Source organism: Saccoglossus kowalevskii, chromosome 5, assembly GCF_978046115.1.
Source record: "Saccoglossus kowalevskii chromosome 5, keSacKowa6.1, whole genome shotgun sequence".
NCBI lineage: Eukaryota > Metazoa > Hemichordata > Enteropneusta > Harrimaniidae > Saccoglossus > Saccoglossus kowalevskii.
This window is the reverse complement of record NC_140645.1, coordinates 23,734,423-23,746,827: the sequence shown is the minus strand read 5'-3', so window position 1 is coordinate 23,746,827 and position 12,405 is coordinate 23,734,423. Positions and strand designations below refer to the sequence as shown.

The 12,405-nt window shown below is 32.7% G+C and overlaps 1 protein-coding gene and 1 long non-coding RNA gene across 2 annotated transcripts in view; one reads left to right on the top strand and one right to left on the bottom strand.

The window, feature by feature from the left end:
• The window catches only part of LOC100366335 (beta-1,3-galactosyltransferase 1-like), a 414,782-nt gene that overhangs the window by 361,277 nt on the left and 41,100 nt on the right, over positions 1–12,405 (top strand). The window lies entirely within an intron of this gene.
• On the bottom strand, positions 11,164–12,041 carry LOC144362322 (uncharacterized). Its single transcript, XR_013422565.2, has 2 exons — positions 11,787–12,041; positions 11,164–11,628 (listed from the first exon to the last, which is right to left on the bottom strand). It is a non-coding gene; the product is annotated as an uncharacterized LOC144362322 (long non-coding RNA).

Genomic DNA, 12,405 nt, shown 5'->3' with positions numbered 1-12,405 from the left:
TCAACGTTTTGTTCACGGCAAATGACTGAGTGGAATTCAATATATATGCATCAATTAAGGTTATTTATATTACCTTTCTTATTCCGTGATTGGTTGCTTGACAACGACACGTACTCATACACGCATAGTATGCAGCATACTAACATGACAGCGATACGAGAAAATGTCTTCATTTTCCTTGTTCTGTAGAAATATAGTCCGACTTTTCACTAAAATGTATTCTGAAAAAGTAGAGAAAAAGTCAATTCAACTAATCCCTCCTTGAACTGTGTAATAACTTGTTGTCACTCAGCCATTCAAAACGAAGCTTAGTTGATTGGAGTAAAACGTTTAAACCCAACAAATTAGATATGAACAATTTAACCATTCTGGGCGGGAGAACTTACAGCTCACTTGTGCACCGGGTAAACCCAAGTTACCATAGAAATACAGTCCAATATTCAACTATTTAAAAGGAAACCGTTCTCAATTTGCCTATTTTGTTTAAATAAAGGTAGTCTGCGATTCATGGATGAGAGCACTTAAATTATTCTCAATTCGCTTTGTTAGCCATTTAGTCTACAGTATGTTATTGAACGCCAAATCTGAGTTTGACACCCGTCTTCGCTTTTTGTTTGATAGTTACAGAGGTATAGCGCAATGACTATTATACAACATTTAGTGAGTTTAGATATGAAGAATTTAGAGCATTTACAACAATAAGTCAAATAGATTTCCAAAAATAGTGCAAAATTCATTCAATCATTCCAGGGCGTCTTGTTAGTTTTCATTGATTTCAAGGATTGTGTCATTGATTGTGATAGCGCCCTCACAAGATTCATATTTTTAATCTGTTAGTTTGGGACTACATTCGGTAATTACACACTTTTTATCATCTTTGGATTGGCGTTGGTATTGCCGTGATCACTTTCTTCTCCGAACGTTTTACTGGCTGTGATACCACATTCAATTCGTATCCGGCCACAAACACGAAAACTGAATGCTTTATAACGCTCTTGTGTTTGAAATGTTTATTTCTTATGTACTGAAAAACGTAATTTCGTAGACATGGAAAAAGTGTAAAACATAATCAGCTATTTTATTCTTCCGTAATTCGTACACAGATCTTATTTTTTGTAACTGTGTAAAGAATTTTTCACATTAACATTACATACTTGTAATTGCTATTTTGAAGCCCGATGTCATGCGAAAAATCATCCCTGTGATCAATTTCCGGAATTTTTTCCACAGTTTAGTGGATTCTCGTAAATAATGTGCATTGTTCATTGAAAACAAATGTTCTGATGTTGGTGCATCGACGACAGAGGGCTAAGTTGTAACGTATATCTCAAAGTTTTGGACACACACATGTTATATATCTTGTTGATTGAATTATTTCAGTTCTATATATTTATATTTGAATTATTTATACTAATAACTTGTACATTGCAAGTAAAGCCTATTTATATTCATTTGCGAATAACTCGTACGTCAGAAGTACAGTGTATTTGAAATAATTTGGCGAGATGATCAGTTCAGAAAAGTTTATTCACTCTCTTGTATTTCGACAAATATACTAGTTTACTCATTTAATTTGCAGTCTGTTAGCTTATATTGATTTTTAAAAATAAATATTTTTAATGATTTGCAGCGACAAACGCACCATGTATGTATAATTGCTTGTATGTATAATATAACATTGACATTGCATTTTTTAATCGTATCAGTTGTTGATACATGTGACTGGATTTTATTTCAAATAAAAATTAATAAACACCATGCTTGCAACTACGCAAAGAGTTATTATTAGAAGAATGTAAAAACGCCGTACTTGTAAGGATATTGGTAAATAAATAAAAATGAGCGTATGGGTAAAACCCACATGTATATGCATAAAAACACGCTATTATATTAGTAAATATATTTAGAATTAATAATTAAATCTAAATATATGTATATAACTGCAAATAGTCAATCGATAAGATGTACAAATAAATATGTGTGTGGTCGAAACTATTTTTGGGATGGCGAATGGTGGCTGACTCCCGCCCACCGTATATTCATACATATTGCAATTATATTATTGAAATTATCTGTTGCTGGAAGTATAACGGCTTAGCGCTACGTCATGTAACTGGGGATCGATACGTCCACAGCCCTTTTGATCAATCAAAGACCAACACAGAGATGGAATTGTGTCAACCTCTAGTCTTCGTGCCTCGTGTAGAGTGACCGAGACTACTTTATTCGCCTTTCTCAAACCATCGCCCCTTACATAGAAGTTCAAGATCTTGAGGCGTGCCCTCCACACATTCCACACAAGTATTTAACACGTCTTAACATATTTGATTAATTTCTCTCTGTATTGGAAAGTTACTTCTACATCTATGTCGTTAGTTTATACCCGTGGGCGCCAACAGTATTAAATTAACATTCCGTGGCGACATTTATATCCGTAATTAGTTCCAATCACTGACTCGAGTGTATAAGCCTAAATGATGACAGGTTATGGGCATGTGTCGAATGATATCAACCAGCACTTCACTGGAAACCAGCTATCAAATCAGGTATCTAGACACATGAATATAAATTCATGACAAAAGTCACGATTCTCTGAAATACTAATACCAAAGGTACAATTGCAGAAACTATCATTAAATACAAATAATACATTTATAAACAAAATACAACAACCTAGCAATATCACGAACACATCTGTTTGTGAATATCTAACATGTGGAGTAAGATACTAGCCTATCTTACCATAGTGTCAGAACATCCGAACTTAATGTCGTTGATCGCGCAACATACACTGATATCAAAGTTATTTTCCTTTGTCATACCAAAACAACAAAAGATAAATGTAGATATAGTCCTTGAAAAAAAGCGATAACAAGCGATAACCCAAGAAGGTATGCTCATATTTCTGCACAAGCAAATTCGACCCGTAATAAGCAAGGCGTTGCCAGGATATCACTGAATCCACTGAACAAATCTGAAAGTTACTCTCTCCATCTTTGGCTTTGGCAGTACCTTTGAAGATGATTTCAACACTAGAAGCAATATGTCTTTTCAGTCTATAGTCAGACAAATTAATCGTCTGTGAATGAAGTCAGGCTGGGAATGTTCGCATAGAATTACAAACCAACCAATTGTAAAGAAAATGCAAGGAATTGATGCAGCTTGTTTCCACTCTGCAAAGATGTTCTGGTACAAACATTGGTGTGGTGCATTTATGTCATGCACATCTAGAAAATTCACTAGATGATATCCGACTCACAGTTCATGGTTACAGGTAGTCAGTCATATGGTAACTTATACTTTCTGATACCATGGAACCAGATCACGAGAAAAACGTATTCTGGTCAATATTTGGGTAAGAATAAAAACAATTTAATGTAAATGTGTCGTTAAAATGTCGTAAATCTGATTTTACATTTGCAATCTTCATAATGTAAAGTTGTTTCTTTTGACATATAAATGATATAATATTATATTATTACCAAATCAAATCTGTTTTGTACATGCAAAGAGTTTTCATTTGATTTGTAACACATAAATTGTGAATAAAAATGATATTTGTCACATCACCAAAAAACAAAAGAAACTAATTTTGACCAATTATGATTAAAATGCCAGTCAGAAAGGACGACAACGTTGATTTTCCCTGCGCGGTATCAGTACCTATTTGTACATGGAAAACGTGAAATTCTGATCAAAGCCACATAGAAGATATCTGTAGGAATGTAGAACATATATACGTTTTCATCTTACTGATATAAAAATAAAACTGAAACACATTACCTGTTATGCAGAGTATGTATTGCGTGAAATGGTGAATATAACCTAAATCGCGGATATTTATAATTTATGAATAATGCATATTTCATTGACTTTCCTCAAGATTAACATGCCCAGCATAAGCTATTCACCTTTTTATTGTATCAATGAATGTTGCATAAACGAAAGATTAACTTACATAAGATTGTGAAACAAAATTTGTGGTAACAGCCGTTTGGTTTTTGTCAAAAAAATAATAATAATGTTTTTGTCGATGCAAATTGTGGTAACAGCCGTTTGCTTGAATATTCATTATAAATGAGTTCTGTTATATCGGTGACATCAATAATTTATATATTTAAATCCCATAATTTGTTGATGTTTATTATTTCACGCATATTTTAATGTGTAAACAATACTGATAATTAAGATTATACAGTACATCATATATTGAATATACAGTAAGTAACTCATAAATTTATAAAGTTATAAAATCACCCTCTGTGTTGGTGATAGTTAATAGATATAATATAATAGATAATAAATTCTATGACATTTGTGACATTATGTCAATTCAAGAACCCTAGTTTATTTTGTGATGTCTATAGAAATGCATGATAGATTATCCCCTTCATATGGGTGCGGCGGAAAGTCGCGCTTAAATTGATGAAGGGTGGACATCGTGATAATGGTATTCGTGTGAAAATATCAGACTTACTTGATCTTGTGTTTTCCAATATTTATTTTACTACAATGACTATGACTTACATGATGAGTGTATTTGTTCTATTACGATCGATATATTTTATTGTATTATAACATTAATAGTATTATTTTCGGCTTTAAAATCTACCCTATGCATATGATATGATATGATATTTGGGGATGGATTGAAATTGTTCAAGAAAATTACCAGAATGCACTCACATAATGTTTAATCGGGAGAAACAAAAGCTCATGTTATAATAATAATAATAATAATAATAATAATAATAATAATAATAATAATAAATAATAATAATTTATTGACATCATTCTGTTTGAAGAGAACATACAGTCAAGTGCTGAACTAATAATAAAAATAAAAAAAGGAAGAAATAAATATGTAGTTTAAATAAATACATATTTAAAATTATGAAATATTGATATATATATTTAAAATGCACCACATTCTCTAATATAGTTCGCAAGTTCCTTATCTACATTGCTCATAATGTATATGAACTTGTCATCTGGTTTCATCAAATTAAAATATGGATGTATATAAGCAATTTTTCCAAACAGCTTACATCTTGCTTTTTTATGACTTGGACAATCGATCAGGAAATGGAATTCATTCTCCACTGCATCCGTATCACTCTTTTTTGCATACCCTTTCTTCAAACTTTATTTGGGGTCCAACATGCCTACCCTTCTATCCTTCTACCCTTCTATCATTAGTCCATAGTCACTTTTCCTGAATTTACAGATACGTTTTCTATAGTGGGGGTCTTTAATTTGTGTTAAATACTGTTCCATTTTGAATTCATTTTTGAATTTACAATAAGTTCTTAATTTATTATTTTCATCGATGATGATTTTTTTGAGGTTATTTGTTTTTTCCATAATTCATTATAATTTTGTTCTCTTTGGCTACTTATTGTTGTATATTTTTTTACCTCTACTCCAAAATTCATTTATTTCACTTCCTATTATTTCCTGCACTGATTTTGCCCATTTTAGCTGATTATTAGTATTGCATGTAATTGCATCATTTATTATGATGTGTTTTTTGGTATTGAAAATATCATGCCAATATCTAATCATCATTTTATTTATAAAGACTGATATTGGTTGCCTGCCCAGTTCACTACGCACCACTAAGTTTGTTGACGTCTGATTAACTTGTAGTAACATTTTAGACATTTTAAGGTTGAGCATTTCTGGGTAACTTCTATCTGTGTGTTTTTCTAAACCCCAAATCTCACATCCATAAGTCAGAATGGGTCGAATTACATGGTCAAACATGTTTATCCAAGTTGGTATACTTATATTAGTTGCTGTAGCAATGAATTTCTTAATATAGAAAACAGTTTTCAATGCCTTTTTATATAATTTTTCTTTTGCTAAATCAAAATTTCCACTAGATTTAAATTCTATGCCTAAATATTTATAATTTCTAACTATATCTAATTCTTCATTTTTGTAATGAATGATAAATTTATGGTTCAATAATTTTCCACTTTTATTGAATACCATTATTTTTGTTTTTGTAGTGTTTACCTTAAGGTTCCACTTACTGCAGTATTGAGATAATTTATAGAAACAGTTTTGTAAACCTGAATCTGTTTCAGATATGAACACAAGGTCATCTGCATATAATAAACTACCAACTGATATATCATTTAGCTTAACAGGTTTACATGACTCATCTAAGTCACTTGGCAAATCATTTAAGAATAAGTTAAAAAGCATTGGGCTGATCTTACATCCCTGTCTCACCCCTCTGAGTGATTTGAAATCATTTGTTAATCCATTGTTTAATTTTATGCTATACTTAACATCATTATACATGTTTTTAATTACATTATATATTTTTCCCATTAATTTTATTTTTTAATAATTTGTAATGGAACCCTTTACGCCATAGGCTATCGAAAGCTTTTCTAAAATCCACAAATCCAACAAATACTTTGTTTAATTTACCATTTGTTTGGTTTGTTTGATTGGTATAGCTCTTATTATTTATATATTTATCAATTATTGTTTTAAGAATGAAAATGTTATCTGTTGTTCTATAACCTGGCCTGAACCCAGCCTGACATGGATTTAAAATGTTATTTTACTCAACATGTATATGAAGTCTACTATTAATCACAGATGTAAATAGTTTTGACAAACAACTTGACAGTGCTATTTATCTATAATTACTTGGATTATTCTTATCACCTGACTTGTAGATTGGTTTGATTATGCTACTTCGTCAACTATCTGGAAATTTACCTGTATTTACCTGTGTCCATAGATAATCATTTCATTTAATATTTATCTTTGCCTGGTTATTTTTTCTTTTTCAGCTGTCTAATTGCCTTTGTAATTTCAACTGATATAATTTCTTTATTTAACTTTACATTAATGTCTATATTTTCTAGATTCCTTATATCTGCATCCAATGATGAGTCATTTTCACACTCCTTATTCAGATTTGAGAAATGTTTGATCCATGCATCTACACTAATACTTATTGTTAGTTGGTAATAAACTACTGGTCTTTAATTCTGTTATTGTTTTCCAAAATTGTGCAGGATCTTTCTTTTCACTCTGGTTAAACTCAGTTAGAAGTGCTTTCTTATATGATCTTCTTTTAAATTTAATTAATTTTCTATACGCCTTTTTTAGCTGAAAAAACCGAGCTCTAACATATGGGTCCCTTGGGTGTTAAACTAACAACTTACTCATTCCCTGAAATTCTTTTTTCATTATATAATAAGATTTATCAAACCATTTTTCATTTGTTATTTTCTTTGGTCTTTGCTTATGACTAACTAACCTATTTGAGCAAGTTTTAAGGGACATATCAGCAGCATTATATATAATATCAATCAACCCTTTCACAGCGTTATCTGTATCATAACTCAGTTGTAAATACTGTGTTATTTTGGACCTCATTGCTGCACTCTGTATGGCTTCCTGATACTTTTCAGTTGAGGATGACTCCCACAAATATTTCATATGGAATTGATTCAAATCTTTATTTATGCTATCATTTTCAATTTTGTTTTGTAAACTAATTGAAAATGTTAGCGGACAATGAGCTGAAAACTAGGATATTGAATGCACTTTAAAAAATGGATTTTTACAAAGAGTCTTGTTTGTACCAATATGTAGTCAACAAGACTAGAACCATTATAAGAATGGCAGGTGAAATTTCCATACAAGTCACCAATTTTTCTTCCATTGACTATTTTCAAGTCAGTTGATAAACAAAGGTCAATCAATTTCTTACCATATGAATTGATATTGTCATCTCTATTTAGTCTTTTCTTGAAATGATCAACCTCATAGAAATCTCCCATTATAATCACATCTCCATTTAGTGAATGATGAATTATTTCTTTCTCCAATTCTTCGAAAGTATTATTAGTTTTTTTCTCTGAATATAGACTAGTTTTCTGGTTGTAAATACGCAACACAAATATAAACTTAACCCTGATCACAACATTCATTGTTGTTTTTAACTTATTTATACAATGTTTATATTTATGTTTGAAAAACAGTGCTACACCACCTCAATTTCGTCTTGCTAATTTACTTCTATTTCTATCACTACGTATATAACTAAACTCTGCTAAAGAAAAGTCATCTACTGAGTCTAAAATCATAGGGATTAATAGTGTTCTAAAAATCACTATAATGGATTTTTTGTTTAATACCTTGAATGTTCCATGTCATAAATGACAATGCATTCTCTGTAGTTTTAGCAATATTGCTTGTTATGCACATTATGTGTTTAGATTTGGCTTAGCTCTACTTGTAATTGGCATTTATTAGCTCATTCTACACAATTATATAAAACTCTTTAAAAAGTCAATTAATTTATGTGCTAACTGGCCATCATTGCTCCGTCTAGAGTCATTGAGTATACTGTTATACACTGGCGGCTGCTGGTTCGTCTCTTGCTGTCTGTTTGCAGGTTGATATTTTCTTGTGGTATTTTCGTTTCTTACATAATGGTGTATGTTGTTACCTCTGTAGATTAGCTGACTGACTAGCTGGATGTCTGTCTCTGTGTTGATAGTGTGATCTGTTTTTGGTATCCTTTCCCCTCATCGACCTTTTCATATCTGCTACTAATAGTTTGACACCATCAGTATTGATATGAATCCCATCATCAGCAAATAAATGTTTGCTGAGTGATAGTTTATGATGGACTATGAATACACTGTCTCCTTTGTGACAGTAATCTTTCACTTCATCATTTATGTGCTTGATATCATTATTGATACCATCATTTCCTCCTCTTGGTAGAATTGCTGATGTTCCTATTCTTGCTTTGGGAAATCTTTTTCCAGTGCTGACTATTATGTATTCACAATTATGATTGCCTAAATCATTGGTGCCCACATGACACACCACAGATATCACCTGAGTATCATCAAATATGAAATAAACAATATTGATAGTTTAATCTGTAATAGTTTTTTAGACATATATCATGTTCACTATATGTTCATGTTCTCACTTGCAATTGCAATCATTGCATTAAAAATACAAAATGCTATTAAAGCATAGTACATTTGCATTACATCAACATTGGCATAGGTTGTAGCTACGACACCTATGTTTTATTTCAGTCAGTATATGTTCTACCATTTACTTTATATTTAGATTTTGTTGACAGGCATGGACACTACTACATTTTATAATTACGTGATTAAATATACATACATCCATTTATTGAATTATTATTTCACTGCTATGAAATGAAAAAAAATCATTTTTATTTACTGTTATTATTAAAGAGTATTAAATACGTATCAATTGTGACATCAAGTGATAATAAACACTACGATAAAGACTTTCCGTTTTCGACATTGTGAAATTCTTTCGTTTTTTTGGGAAAAAACCCTGAAAAAACTGATTTTGACAAGATAATTCAGGAAATGTATTAAGAATAAATCATAACGAAATGAATTCCCTATGCATTCATCAATAATTTTCATAATTACTGATTACACAAGGAAATTACAGAAAAAAAACGATTATTTGCTATATTCTCCGTATGAGTGCATACTTTGTAGTATTCTCGTAATAACCTTACTATTTTACATTTTTTTCTTCCAGGAACACATCAAGGACATGACGAAGTCCACAAACGTTAAAACAGATTTAGCGAACTTCTTGTGTGGGTCCCGTCAAACCCTGGTGGAAGCCATGTTTTTTTTTATATAATTACAGGACGCTTACGCTCGTAATCGTTCCATATTTGGAATTCGCGTTTCTTAATATGGTAGGATGAAAATACCCAGTGCAATAAGAGCTTTCCAGAGGACAAAACAGCTCCGTAGATACCGGGCCTTACACACAAATGTTACAATGGCAGGTCCATATACTGCATGTGATCGTTACTATAATATAGACTTTGAACCACAACATTATTTTATGCAGTTTATATTGCTAACTGAATGCACGTATTACCGACATATTCCACTTGTACAACTGTTACATTTCTCAGTGTACTTTCATGAATAGCAAATCCAGAATAATGTATTTGTTTGGATTAGCCGACCTTTTATTTAGAATTTTATTGAATTGGCAACTCCTTTTCCGGCTGGCAATGGCTGATTGACAATTACACTGACGGCAGATTTGTCACGCTACCAGCCTTTCCTTTTATCTTGTATTAGGCTTTGTGGTAAAATCTATTAGGAAGTATTCACGTGACTGGTGTTTTGTGCTAGTATCATGTTTACTAGTATGGTAGAAATGTCGCTGATTTTCTGTTTAGTTTTTGCCAAGTTTGCTTAATGTCTGTATAAATTACGACCCACCACGAGTCTTTGTTGTATTTGACAACCTAGGTTGCAATCGCATTAGTTGTGTTGATTGCTGGGGTTGATTCTACACAAAAACGCCCGCCATTGGTGGGCTCGCTACGGCGTCAAACTGAATAACATTAGCGTAATTTCGAAACAAATTCCGAGAAAATTATAGCTTGGTTGTGGATATGGTCAGGTTAGATAGGGTCGCAACACAGAGGTAAATTGTATAGCAGACATCAAAGTGCTCCAAGGTCGAACGTCTGTTGCAAATTTCTTTGTTATCCATTGTCAGGCATTCTTTGTATCCATACACATCACATGGTGACGCAACAATTCGAAATCAAATTAATCTGTTTATACGTGTGACAATATACTAGTACCATTTATGTGACTAATATATTCACGACGAGAATTCAAAAACTCGCCCACATTAAGAGCGTAAATACATTCGTCACATAGAATACTGCAGATTTGATAAGATTGGCCATTTAAATAAGAGTAAATTAAAAAAAAATGAAAATTATTATTGTTGAAATATGAACAGAGGAAATATTGCTTATTTGACTGTAATGATAAGTTACATTATGCAAAGGAACATGTAGGTCATACTATAACACCTCCCCCGCCCACTCCTTGACAAATACTAGAAATTAGACTGTTGACAGTTCTCGAGCCAATGTAATTGTGTTTACTAGACATTCGAAGGAGTTTGATGGGAAATGCGAAACATTTTACGCAAGGGACTTTAGTCCCCAGAGTCGGTCGTGCGCAAGGGCACTCAATATTTTCTGTCCCTGTCATGTATACGAGATACGAACAATTTTGACTATGTTGCCTAGTGAGCAATCCATCCATCAATCAGTAAGACCACAACTTGGTTAAATAACATTGAAAGAATAACTTTAATTAATCGAGAAGAAAATGGGATTAAATACAATCTGTTTACAAATTTAGGACTTTCTGCCTATTAGTGAAATATTAGGCTGCTAGCTCAAACGTAAATTGCAGAGAAAATTGCAGAAAGTGATTTCAGAATTGATTTAGCCTTTGAATAGAAAGATACTGGAATGTACAATATAGTTTCCTTAAATAACACATTTATGTATATTACACAAAGTTCCATATAATGTAATGTGTAGCTTTGAGTAATACCACGCATAGCTTTCAATAATATAACGTAACTTCCAGTAATGTAGCACGTAGTTCCAAGTGTATCGTCCGGTTATGTAACACGTAGTTCCGTTGAGACAACACGCTTCTTCCGGTAATGAAGCACGTAGCTCCAAGTGAGACCACACGTATCTTCCAATAATGTGACACTAACTGCTTGATAAAATTCAAGATGTCACTATGAAAAATAACATCACAATAAATAGATCGAGCTTACTATTTAGGCTTGAAACTAACAAGTAGCATGTAATTCTTTGAAACAATATAATATCGAAATTTTACGGAAATAATCCTCATAATTGAACTTAACAAAATCTACAACGAAATTCTACTTACAATGAGTCTGCATTGAGTCCCTTTGTGACGATTCCCAGGTTGGACAGCAGTTGAGTTGTACGTACACGACAAGACATCTCCGACGTGCTGGCCCTAAATACCCACAATAGCTTGTTAAAGCTACCGTCTTTCTTGTACAGTTCCTGCCAGAAAATCTGAACACATTGGATCCAAAGCTGGCCCAGGCTTATACTAGAGATATAGCCACTTCCCTAGCGCCCCATACATAAAGCAGAACTTGGCTCATCACAAGACCCCGACAAGAGCATGGGCGGATTTAGAGGGGGCGGGGCCCTATTTTTAACAACTAACAGGGCTTTGCGCCATCGGTTCTCACGAAATTGGCCTTTGGCCAACTTATCGCCCCCCCCCCATTCCAGAATCCTAGATCCGTCCCTGAGGAGGTTACCTAATAACAACCTTCCAGGACTGTATTCTGGGTGAGACTAACTTGAATTTGCCTTTATTGCTCACCACGAGAGAACAGAAACAACGAAATTTGCATAATAACAGTACAGCTGGGCGACATGTCCTCAACCTAACCCCTGTCACCCCTAACTAGTTCTTTGTTTAAAACAATTACCATCTGAAGTGGTATGCACTGCAGTTAACTAATTAC